A 12,799-nucleotide genomic window follows, 5' to 3' on the forward strand; every position below is an offset into this window, starting at 1 on the left:
CTTCCTCTCAACTATGTCCGTCTGGTCGCTTCCTTCCTTTCCCACCGTCCTTCCTATGTCACCATCCACAACACTGATTCCTACACCTTCTACCCCTCCGCCGGTGTGCCCCAAGGTTCCGTCCTTTCCCCTCTTCTTTACCTCCTTTACACGGCAGACATGCCTCCACCTGCACCTCCCCTACACCTTCTCCAGTACGCCGATGACACTGCCTTCCTTGCCCTCGCTCCCACCCTGCAACGCTCCCAGCACCTTCTCCAATCCTATCTTGACCGGTTCACCACTTGGTGTAACCAGTGGCTGCTCAAGGTCAATCCTTCCAAGACCCAGGCGATCATTGTAGGCAAAACCACTCGTTCCTTCCGTCTCCTTGATTTCTATCTTACTATTTATGGCCGTCCCATCACCCTCACACCTACTCTCAAGTACCTTGGTGTCACCCTCGACCGTCGCCTCTCCTGGAACCCACATCTCCGGACGATCCAAGCCAAGGCACGCTCCCGCCTCCGCCTCCTTAAGCTCCTTTCTGGCCGTACATGGGGTCTGGACCCTTCCACCATCCTCTACACCTACAAGTCCCTCATCCGTCCTATCCTTTGCTATGCTCATCCCGCCTGGATCTCTGCCCCTCCTACCTTCTACAAGTCCATTCAGATCCTAGAACGCCATGCGCTCCGCCTCGCCTATCGCATCCGTCTCCCTTCCCCCACGCGGATCCTCTATGACCTGATTCCCTTCCCGCACCTCCTCCTTTTCCTCGAACGGTTACGGATCCTCTACACCTCCCGCAAGCTTGATCCTCCACACCCTCTTGTCTCTCCCATCCTCTCCCACCCCAACCCGCTGCCGCGCCTGCATTCCTATATCCCACCTGCTCTCCATCTTTACACCCTCCACACCCTCTCCCTCGGTGGCTTCCGTCAACTCCCCCTCCCTGATGATGCCCTCCTCCCCTCCATCTACCCCTCCTACCAACTTTGAGCCTTACCTTCCCTCTCCTCTCCTTTTCCTGTGGGCACCCTCTCTCCCTTCTCTCCCTCCCTCCCCTCCCCTTTCTCCTTGGGCTTCCACTCCCCCTACCCTCCCCCTTCTCCTCCATCCCTCTCCTCCACTGGCATCTTCCCCTCCCCCTCTCTCTCCTCTTCCCCACACCTTTTCCCCTTGGCAGGCCACGACTCTGCTGTCTTCCATCAGTTACTTTCATCGTCCTACGCCGAAGACCGTCGCATGTGTTTGTGCCTCGACTCTCCTGCAGTGTGTTTGTGTTTCGTCGTTTGTGCTCCGCTGGTTCACGTGTGGCCATCTGCCATCTGCGTTTGTGCACCGTGTTTCTCCGCTTTTATCCATTGTGCTACGCACGTGACCGACTCCGTTTTAACTCTGTTTTGTCTACTGTTTGTACCCCGCCGTCTTGATTGTTTTTATATCTCACTCCTCTCTGTTCTGTGTATACTCTGAGGCCGAAGAGCGGCATACTTGGTCCGCTGCCGGCCTACCTGTTTGTCACAGGTATTAAAATCACAATAAAGGAAAAAAAAAAAAAAAAAAGCGTTGCGTGAGCGTCGTGGAAAGTCGGAAAAGTCGGCTGCGTGGGTGAATGCCAAGTTTGTGGAGCGTTTCGTAGTATGCGCAGTGCAATGGAGACGCGGAAACTTGTTGTGGCCCAGTGTTTTGCAGTTGGACGACAAGATTGGTACACAGTAGTAAAGAGCGAGGCACTGAGTTGGCATGAATAATGGAGTGCACAATGGGGCTCGAGATGTGTTTGTTACCTCAGGTGCTGTATGATTGTCGACAAGGAGTGAAAACGGAGCCATTTGTGACGGCTCTTTCAATTTAAGACGTTAAAAACAGACGGAATTTGCAAATGTAATACCAGAGCATCGAAACTACTTGGAACTTTTGTGTATATGAACGTGTCCGCGCCTTTGTACTCTGCTCCCTTCACCGCTACAAACCAACCAACCATCGTGTCCGTGCGCATCAGAGTCGCAAAGAATGGGGAATAGCGCAGTTTGGTCGTGCATGGGGCGTAGCTCAGTTGGTAGAGCGTTTGCTTCGCATGTGAAAGGTCCAGGGTTCAAGCCGCGGCGCCTCCATTTTTTGTGGTCAGTGCATGGTAAGTGTTGGTCGCGGCGAACCTAAAGGCACGCAAGATGTTGCAAAGCCAGCGTCACAGACTGATATGATGTGTACCGACATAAGGAGAGCAAGATGTAAGTGTGGGGACCGGCTGTTATCGAGGTGTCATCGAGTGCAGATCTGTCTTAGGTATCACGGCTTAACCTCATTGAAGTCTAGAGGGTGGACAACACGTTCGTTTTACTCAGAGCGGTGTCCGTACTCTATTTTAGACGTTATACGTGCAACTTTCATTGTGGCCAACTACGATTCGATACAGAATGCACGAAACCTGAAAGACACCCTAACGGATACATAGAGAGTAGTGTTTGTCTGCTGAATAATGGGAGTGCAAGGGTCTGTGCCGTCTATATGGCTGTATGAAGCACCATTAGTCTTCGGGGGGGCGGGCGTAGCTCAGATGGTAGAGCGCTCGCTTAGTATGCTAGAGGTACTGGGATCAATACCCAGTGCCTCCAGAATTTTTAATACACCTACATGCGCACCTTGCCATGCTTGTGGAATAATTCACAGCCACCAGATGTGTCTAGGAAGATACAAGCGAATGATTAGCATCCACAATTGGCAAGCGTGCTGTTATTAGTGCGCGGGAAGCACCCTCCTCCCACGCCGACACTTAATTTAGAAACAGTACAAGTGTTCCCGTAAGATTCTCAAGCCTATGTCGAAAAGATCTGCCTTGCGCCGAATTCACGTAAATCCCACTGCACATTCCTATTCTTTGCGTGCAGTCGGCTGCTACTGGTGTTGCTAGTTGTGACTGCTGATAACAGATGCCGTAGCAATCAATTCATGGAGTGAGTTGTATGTTTTGCGATAGTCTGTCTCTGACAAGCAAGCACAGGTGACATAGGTGCGAACACAGGAAGCTTGCAGACCCTCGCTGCCTGCAGACACCGAGCAGCCACACTAGGAGGGCGGCCTAAGCCGTAGGCGAAATGTGCTCATTCGCTTTGGCGCGACGTCGAACTATAAATAATGCTGTCACTAGCGAGAGCGTCGTGGAAAGTCGGAAAAGTCGGCTGCGTGGGTGAATGCCAAGTTTGGGGGGCGTTTCGTAGTATGCGCAGTGCAATGGAGACGCGGAAACTTGTTGTGGCCCAGTGTTTTGCAGTTGGACGACAAGATTGGTACACAGTAGTAAAGAGCGAGGCACTGAGTTGGCATGAATAATGGAGTGCACAATGGGGCTCGAGATGTGTTTGTTACCTCAGGTGCTGTATGATTGTCGACAAGGAGTGAAAACGGAGCAATTTGTGACAGCTCTTTCAATTTAAGACGTTAAAAACAGACGGAATTTGCATTTGTAATACCAGAGCATCGAAACTACTTGGAACTTTTGTGTATATGAACGTGTCCGCGCCTTTGTACTCTGCTCCCTTCACCGCTACAAACCAACCAACCATCGTTTCCGTGCGCATCAGAGTCGCAAAGAATGGGGAATAGCACAGTTTGGTCGTGCATGGGACGTAGCTCAGTTGGTAGAGCGTTCGCTTCGCATGTGAAAGGTCCAGGGTTCAAGCCACGGCGCCTCCATTTTTTGTAGTCAATGCATGATAAGTGTTGGTCGCGGCGAACCTAAAGGCACGCAAGATGTTGCAAAGCCAGCGTCACAGACTGATATGATGTATACTGACGTAAGGAGAGCAAGATGTAAGTGTGGGGACCGGCCGTTATCGAGGTGTCATCGAGTGCAGATCTGTCTTAGGTATCACGGCTTAACCTCATTGAAGTCTAGAGGGTGGACAACACGTTCGTTTTACTCAGAGCGGTGTCCGTACTCTATTTTAGACGTTATACGTGCAACTTTCATTGTGGCCAACTACGATTCGATACAGAATGCACGAAACCTGTGACTGCTGATAACAGATGCCGTAGCAATCAATTCATGGAGTGAGTTGTATGTTTTGCGATAGTCTGTCTCTGACAAGCAAGCACAGGTGACATAGGTGCGAACACAGGAAGCTTGCAGACCCTCGGTGCCTGCAGACACCGAGCAACCACACTAGGAGGGCGGCCTAAGCCGTAGGCGAAATGTGCTCATTCGCTTTGGCGCGACGTCGAACTATAAATAATGCTGTCACTAGCGTGAGCGTTGCGTGAGCGTCGTGGAAAGTCGGAAAAGTCGGCTGCGTGGGTGTGTGCCAAGTTTGGGGAGCGTTTCGTAGTATGCGCAGTGCAATGGAGACGCGGAAACTTGTTGTGGCCCAGTGTTTTGCAGTTGGACGACAAGATTGGTACACAGTAGTAAAGAGCGAGGCACTGAGTTGGCATGAATAATGGAGTGCACAATGGGGCTCGAGATGGGTTTGTTACCTCAGGTGCTGTTTGATTGTCGACAAGGAGTGAAAACGGAGCCATTTGTGACGGCTCTTTCAATTTAAGACGTTAAAAACAGACCTAATTTGCATTTGTAATACCAGAGCATCGAAACTACTTGGAACTTTTGTGTATATGAACGTGTCCGCGCCTTTGTACTCTGCTCCCTTCACCGCTACAAACCAACCAACCATCGTGTCCGTGCGCATCAGAGTCGCAAAGAATGGGGAATAGCGCACTTTGGTCGTGCATGGGGCGTAGCTCATTTGGTAGAGCGTTCGCTTCGCATGTGAAAGTTCCAGGGTTCAAGCCGCGGCGCCTCCATTTTTTGTGGTCAGCGCATGGTAAGTGTTGGTCGCGGCGGACCTAAAGGCACGCAAGATGTCGCAAAGCCAGCGTCACAGACTGATATGATGTATACTGACGTAAGGAGAGCAAGATGTAAGTGTGGGGACCGGCTGTTATCGAGGTGTCATCGAGTGCAGATCTGTCTTAGGTATCACGGCTTAACCTCATTGAAGTCTAGAGGGTGGACAACACGTTCGTTTTACTCAGAGCGGTGTCCGTACTCTATTTTAGACGTTATACGTGCAACTTTCATTGTGGCCAACTACGATTCGATACAGAATGCACGAAACCTGAAAGACACCCTAACGGATACATAGAGAGTAGTGATTGTCTGCTGAATAATGGGAGTGCAAGGGTATGTGCCGTCTATATGGTTGTATGTAGTACCATTAGTCTTCGGGGGTGCGGTCGTAGCTGAGATGGTAGAGCGCTCGCTTAGTATGCGAGAGGTACTGGGATCAATACCCAGTGCCTCCAGAATTTTTAACACACCTACATGCGCACCTTGCCATGCAAGAGGAATAATTCACAGCCACCAGATGTGTCTAGGAAGATACAAGCGAATGATTAGCATCCACAATTGGCAAGCGTGCTGTTATTAGTGCGCGGGAAGCACACTCCTCTCACGCCGACACTTAATTTAGAAACAGTACAAGTGTTCCCGTAAGATTCTCAAGCCTATGTCGGAAAGATCTGCCTTGCGCCGAATTCACGTAAATCCCACTGCACATTCCTATTCTTTGCGTGCAGTCGGCTGCTACTGGTGTTGCTAGTTGTGACTGCTGATAACAGATGCCGTAGCAATCAATTCATGGAGTGAGTTGTATGTTTTGCGATAGTCTGTCTCTGACAAGCAAGCACAGGTGACATAGGTGCGAACACAGGAAGCTTGCAGACCCTCGCTGCCTGCAGACACCGAGCAGCCACACTAGGAGGGCGGCCTAAGCCGTAGGCGAAATGTGCTCATTCGCTTTGGCGCGACGTCGAACTATAAATAATGCTGTCACTAGCGTGAGCGTCGTGGAAAGTCGGAAAAGTCGGCTGCGTGGGTGAATGCCAAGTTTGGGGGGCGTTTCGTAGTATGCGCAGTGCAATGGAGACGCGGAAACTTGTTGTGGCCCAGTGTTTTGCAGTTGGACGACAAGATTGGTACACAGTAGTAAAGAGCGAGGCACTGAGTTGGCATGAATAATGGAGTGCACAATGGGGCTCGAGATGTGTTTGTTACCTCAGGTGCTGTATGATTGTCGACAAGGAGTGAAAACGGAGCCATTTGTGACGGCTCTTTCAATTTAAGACGTTAAAAACAGACGGAATTTGCATTTGTAACACCAGAGCGTCGAAACTACTTGGAACTTTTGTGTATATGAACGTGTCCGCGCCTTTGTACTCTGCTCCCTTCACCGCTACAAACCAACCAACCATCGTGTCCGTGCGCATCAGAGTCGCAAAGAATGGGGAATAGCGCAGTTTGGTCGTGCATGGGGCGTAGCTCAGTTGGTAGAGCGTTCGCTTCGCATGTGAAAGGTCCAGGGTTCAAGCCGCGGCGTATCCATTTTTTGTAGTCAATGCATGGTAAGTGTTGGCCGCGGCGAACCTAAAGGCACGCTAGATGTTGCAAAGCCAGCGTCACAGACTGATATGATGTATACTGACGTAAGGAGAGCAAGATGTAAGTGTGGGGACCGGCTGTTATCGAGGTGTCATCGAGTGCAGATCTGTGTTAGGTATCACGGCTTAACCTCATTGAAGTCTAGAGGGTGGACAACACGTTCGTTTTACTCAGAGCGGTGTCCGTACTCTATTTTAGACGTTATACGTGCAACTTTCATTGTGGCCAACTACGATTCGATACAGAATGCACGAAACCTGAAAGACACCCTAACGGATACATAGAGAGTAGTGATTGTCTGCTGAATAATGGGAGTGCAAGGGTATGTGCCGTCTATATGGTTGTATGTAGTACCATTAGTCTTCGGGGGTGCGGTCGTAGCTGAGATGGTAGAGCGCTCGCTTAGTATGCGAGAGGTACTGGGATCAATACCCAGTGCCTCCAGAATTTTTAACACACCTACATGCGCACCTTGCCATGCAAGTGGAATAATTCAGAGCCAGCAGATGTGTCTAGGAAGATACAAGCGAATGATTAGCATCCACAATTGGCAAGCGTGCTGTTATTAGTGCGCGGGAAGCACCCTCCTCCCACGCCGACACTTAATTTAGAAACAGTACAAGTGTTCCCGTAAGATTCTCAAGCCTGTGTCGGAAAGATCTGCCTTGCGCCGAATTCACGTAAATCCCACTGCACATTCCTATTCTTTGCGTGCAGTCGGCTGCTACTGGTGTTGCTAGTTGTGACTGCTGATAACAGATGCCGTAGCAATCAATTCATGGAGTGAGTTGTATGTTTTGCGATAGTCTGTCTCTGACAAGCAAGCACAGGTGACATAGGTGCGAACACAGGAAGCTTGCAGACCCTCGCTACCTGCAGACACCGAGCAGCCACACTAGGAGGGCGGCCTAAGCCGTAGGCGAAATGTGCTCATTCGCTTTGGCGCGACGTCGAACTATAAATAATGCTGTCACTAGCGTGCGCGTTGCGTGAGCGTCGTGGAAAGTCGGAAAAGTCGGCTGCGTGGGTGTGTGCCAAGTTTGGGGAGCGTTTCGTAGTATGCGCAGTGCAATGGAGACGCGGAAACTTGTTGTGGCCCAGTGTTTTGCAGTTGGACGACAAGATTGGTACACAGTAGTAAAGAGCGAGGCACTGAGTTGGCATGAATAATGGAGTGCACAATGGGGCTCGAGATGGGTTTGTTACCTCAGGTGCTGTATGATTGTCGACAAGGAGTGAAAACGGAGCAATTTGTGACGGCTCTTTCAATTTAAGACGTTAAAAACAGACCTAATTTGCATTTGTAATACCAGAGCATCGAAACTACTTGGAACTTTTGTGTATATGAACGTGTCCGCGCCTTTGTACTCTGCTCCCTTCACCGCTACAAACCAACCAACCATCGTGTCCGTGCGCATCAGAGTCGCAAAGAATGGGGAATAGCGCAGTTTGCCCGTGCATGGGGCGTAGCTCAGTTGGTAGAGCGTTCGCTTCGCATGTGAAAGGTCCAGGGTTCAAGCCGCGGCGCCTCCATTTTTTGTGGTCAGCGCATGGTAAGTGTTGGTCGCGGCGGACCTAAAGGCACGCAAGATGTCGCAAAGCCAGCGTCACAGACTGATATGATGTATACTGACGTAAGGAGAGCAAGATGTAAGTGTGGGGACCGGCTGTTATCGAGGTGTCATCGAGTGCAGATCTGTCTTAGGTATCACGGCTTAACCTCATTGAAGTCTAGAGGGTGGACAACACGTTCGTTTTACTCAGAGCGGTGTCCGTACTCTATTTTCGACGTTATACGTGCAACTTTCATTGTGGCCAACTACGATTCGATACAGAATGCACGAAACCTGAAAGACACCCTAACGGATACATAGAGAGTAGTGTTTGTCTGCTGAATAATGGGAGTGCAAGGGTCTGTGCCGTCTATATGGCTGTATGTAGCACCATTAGTCTTCGGGGGGGCGGGCGTAGCTCAGATGGTAGAGCGCTCTCTTAGTGTGCGAGAGGTACTGGGATCAATACCCAGTGCCTCCAGAATTTTTAACACACCTACATGCGCACCTTGCCATGCAAGTGGAATAATTCTCAGCCTGCAGATGTGTCTAGGAAGATACAAGCGAATGATTAACATCCACAATTGGCAAGCGTGCTGTTATTAGTGCGCGGGAAGCACCCTCCTCCCACGCCGACACTTAATTTAGAAACAGTACAAGTGTTCCCGTAAGATTCTCAAGCCTATGTCGGAAAGATCTGCCTTGCGCCGAATTCACGTAAATCCCACTGCACATTCCTATTCTTTGCGTGCAGTCGGCTGCTACTGGTGTTGCTAGTTGTGACTGCTGATAACAGATGCCGTAGCAATCAATTCATGGAGTGAGTTGTATGTTTTGCGATAGTCTGTCTCTGACAAGCAAGCACAGGTGACATAGGTGCGAACACAGGAAGCTTGCAGACCCTCGCTGCCTGCAGACACCGAGCAGCCACACTAGGAGGGCGGCCTAAGCCGTAGGCGAAATGTGCTCATTCGCTTTGGCGCGACGTCGAACTATAAATAATGCTGTCACTAGCGTGAGCGTTGCGTGAGCGTCGTGGAAAGTCGGAAAAGTCGCCTGCGTGGGTGAATGCCAAGTTTGTGGAGCGTTTCGTAGTATGCGCAGTGCAATGGAGACGCGGAAACTTGTTGTGGCCCAGTGTTTTGCAGTTGGACGACAAGATTGGTACACAGTAGTAAAGAGCGAGGCACTGAGTTGGCATGAATAATGGAGTGCACAATGGGGCTCGAGATGTGTTTGTTACCTCAGGTGCTGTATGATTGTCGACAAGGAGTGAAAACGGAGCCATTTGTGACGGCTCTTTCAATTTAAGACGTTAAAAACAGACGGAATTTGCAAATGTAATACCAGAGCATCGAAACTACTTGGAACTTTTGTGTATATGAACGTGTCCGCGCCTTTGTACTCTGCTCCCTTCACCGCTACAAACCAACCAACCATCGTGTCCGTGCGCATCAGAGTCGCAAAGAATGGGGAATAGCGCAGTTTGGTCGTGCATGGGGCGTAGCTCAGTTGGTAGAGCGTTTGCTTCGCATGTGAAAGGTGCAGTGTTCAAGCCGCGGCGCCTCCATTTTTTGTGGTCAGTGCATGGTAAGTGTTGGTCGCGGCGAACCTAAAGGCACGCAAGATGTTGCAAAGCCAGCGTCACAGACTGATATGATGTGTACCGACGTAAGGAGAGCAAGATGTAAGTGTGGGGACGGGCTGTTATCGAGGTGTCATCGAGTGCAGATCTGTCTTAGGTATCACGGCTTAACCTCATTGAAGTCTAGAGGGTGGACAACACGTTCGTTTTACTCAGAGCGGTGTCCGTACTCTATTTTAGACCTTATACGTGCAACTTTCATTGTGGCCAACTACGATTCGATACAGAATGCACGAAACCTGAAAGACACCCTAACGGATACATAGAGAGTAGTGTTTGTCTGCTGAATAATGGGAGTGCAAGGGTCTGTGCCGTCTATATGGCTGTATGAAGCACCATTAGTCTTCGGGGGGCCGGCGTAGCTCAGATGGTAGAGCGCTCGCTTAGTATGCTAGAGGTACTGGGATCAATACCCAGTGCCTCCAGAATTTTTAACACACCTACATGCGCACCTTGCCATGCAAGTGGAATAATTCACAGCCACCAGATGTGTCTAGGAAGATACAAGCGAATGATTAGCATCCACAATTGGCAAGCGTGCTGTTATTAGTGCGCGGGAAGCACCCTCCTCCCACGCCGACACTTAATTTAGAAACAGTACAAGTGTTCCCGTAAGATTCTCAAGCCTATGTCGAAAAGATCTGCCTTGCGCCGAATTCACGTAAATCCCACTGCACATTCCTATTCTTTGCGTGCAGTCGGCTGCTACTGGTGTTGCTAGTTGTGACTGCTGATAACAGATGCCGTAGCAATCAATTCATGGAGTGAGTTGTATGTTTTGCGATAGTCTGTCTCTGACAAGCAAGCACAGGTGACATAGGTGCGAACACAGGAAGCTTGCAGACCCTCGCTGCCTGCAGACACCGAGCAGCCACACTAGGAGGGCGGCCTAAGCCGTAGGCGAAATGTGCTCATTCGCTTTGGCGCGACGTCGAACTATAAATAATGCTGTCACTAGCGAGAGCGTCGTGGAAAGTCGGAAAAGTCGGCTGCGTGGGTGAATGCCAAGTTTGGGGGGCGTTTCGTAGTATGCGCAGTGCAATGGAGACGCGGTAACTTGTTGTGGCCCAGTGTTTTGCAGTTGGACGACAAGATTGGTACACAGTAGTAAAGAGCGAGGCACTGAGTTGGCATGAATAATGGAGTGCACAATGGGGCTCGAGATGTGTTTGTTACCTCAGGTGCTGTATGATTGTCGACAAGGAGTGAAAACGGAGCAATTTGTGACAGCTCTTTCAATTTAAGACGTTAAAAACAGACGGAATTTGCATTTGTAATACCAGAGCATCGAAACTACTTGGAACTTTTGTGTATATGAACGTGTCCGCGCCTTTGTACTCTGCTCCCTTCACCGCTACAAACCAACCAACCATCGTTTCCGTGCGCATCAGAGTCGCAAAGAATGGGGAATAGCACAGTTTGGTCGTGCATGGGGCGTAGCTCAGTTGGTAGAGCGTTCGCTTCGCATGTGAAAGGTCCAGGGTTCAAGCCACGGCGCCACCATTTTTTGTAGTCAATGCATGATAAGTGTTGGTCGCGGCGAACCTAAAGGCACGCAAGATGTTGCAAAGCCAGCGTCACAGACTGATATGATGTATACTGACGTAAGGAGAGCAAGATGTAAGTGTGGGGACCGGCTGTTATCGAGGTGTCATCGAGTGCAGATCTGTCTTAGGTATCACGGCTTAACCTCATTGAAGTCTAGAGGGTGGACAACACGTTCGTTTTACTCAGAGCGGTGTCCGTACTCTATTTTGGACGTTATATGTGCCACTTTCATTGTGGCCAACTACTATTCGATACAGAATGCACGAAACCTGAAAGACACCCTAACGGATACATAGAGAGTAGTGTTTGTCTGCTGAATAATGGGAGTGCAAGGGTCTGTGCCGTCTATATGGCTGTATGTAGCACCATTAGTCTTCGGGGGGCGGGCGTAGCTCAGATGGTAGAGCGCTCGCTTAGTATGCGAGAGGTACTGGGATCAATACCCAGTGCCTCCTGAATTTTTAACACTCCTACATGCGCACCTTGCCATGCAAGTGGAATAATTCACAGCCAGCCGATGTGTCTAGGAAGATACAAGCGAATGATTAGCATCCACAATTGGCAAGCGTGCTGTTATTAGTGCGCGTCAAGCACCCTCCTCCCACGCCGACACTTAATTTAGAAACAGTACAAGTGTTCCCGTAAGATTCTCAAGCCTATGTCGGAAAGATCTGCCTTGCGCCGAGTTCACGTAAATCCCACTGCACATTCCTATTCTTTGCGTGCAATCGGCTGCTACTGGTGTTGCTAGTTGTGACTGCTGATAACAGATGCCGTAGCAATCAATTCATGGAGTGAGTTGTATGTTTTTGCGATAGTCTGTCTGTGACAAGTAAGCACAGGTGACATAGGTGCGAACACAGGAAGCTTGCAGACCCTCGCTACCTGCAGACACCGAGCAGCCACACTAGGAGGGCGGCCTGAGCCGTAGGCGAAATGTGCTCATTCGCTTTGGCGCGACGTCGAACTATAAATAATGCTGTCACTAGGGTGAGCGTTGCGTGAGCGTCGTGGAAAGTCGGAAAAGTCGGCTGCGTGGGTGAATGACAAGTTTGGGGAGCGTTTCGTAGTATGCGCAGTGCAATGGAGACGCGGAAACTTGTTGTGGCCCAGTGTTTTGCAGTTGGACGACAAGATTGGTACACAGTAGTAAAGAGCGAGGCACTGAGTTGGCATGAATAATGGAGTGCACAATGGGGCTCGAGATGTGTTTGTTACCTCAGGTGCTGTATGATTGTCGACAAGAAGTGAAAACGGAGCAATTTGTGACGGCTCTTTCAATTTAAGACGTTAAAAACAGACCTAATTTGTATTTGTAATACCAGAGCATCGAAACTACTTGGAACTTTTGTGTATATGAACGGGTCCGCGCCTTTGTACTCTGCTCCCTTCACCGCTATAAACCAACCAACCATCTTTTCCGTGCGCATCAGAGTCGCAAACAATGGGGAATAGCGCAGTTTGGTCGTGCATGGGGTGTAGCTCAGTTGGTAGAGCGTTCGCTTCGCATTTGAAAGGTCCAGGGTTCAAGCCGCGGCGCCTCCTTTTTTTGTGGTCAGTGCATGGTAAGTGTTGGTCCCGGCGAACCTAAAGGCACGCAAGATGTTGCAAAGCCAGCGTCACAGACTGATA

At 50.0% G+C, this 12,799-nt stretch overlaps 1 non-coding gene across 1 annotated transcript; it reads left to right on the forward strand.

The window, feature by feature from the left end:
• The first annotated feature begins 11,050 nt into the window (after positions 1 to 11,050).
• Trnaa-cgc (transfer RNA alanine (anticodon CGC)) lies at positions 11,051 to 11,122 on the forward strand. Its single transcript has one exon. It is a non-coding gene; the product is annotated as a tRNA-Ala (tRNA).
• Positions 11,123 to 12,799: the final 1,677 nt, after the last annotated feature.

This window comes from Schistocerca gregaria, chromosome 3, assembly GCF_023897955.1.
Source record: "Schistocerca gregaria isolate iqSchGreg1 chromosome 3, iqSchGreg1.2, whole genome shotgun sequence".
Lineage (NCBI taxonomy): Eukaryota > Metazoa > Arthropoda > Insecta > Orthoptera > Acrididae > Schistocerca > Schistocerca gregaria.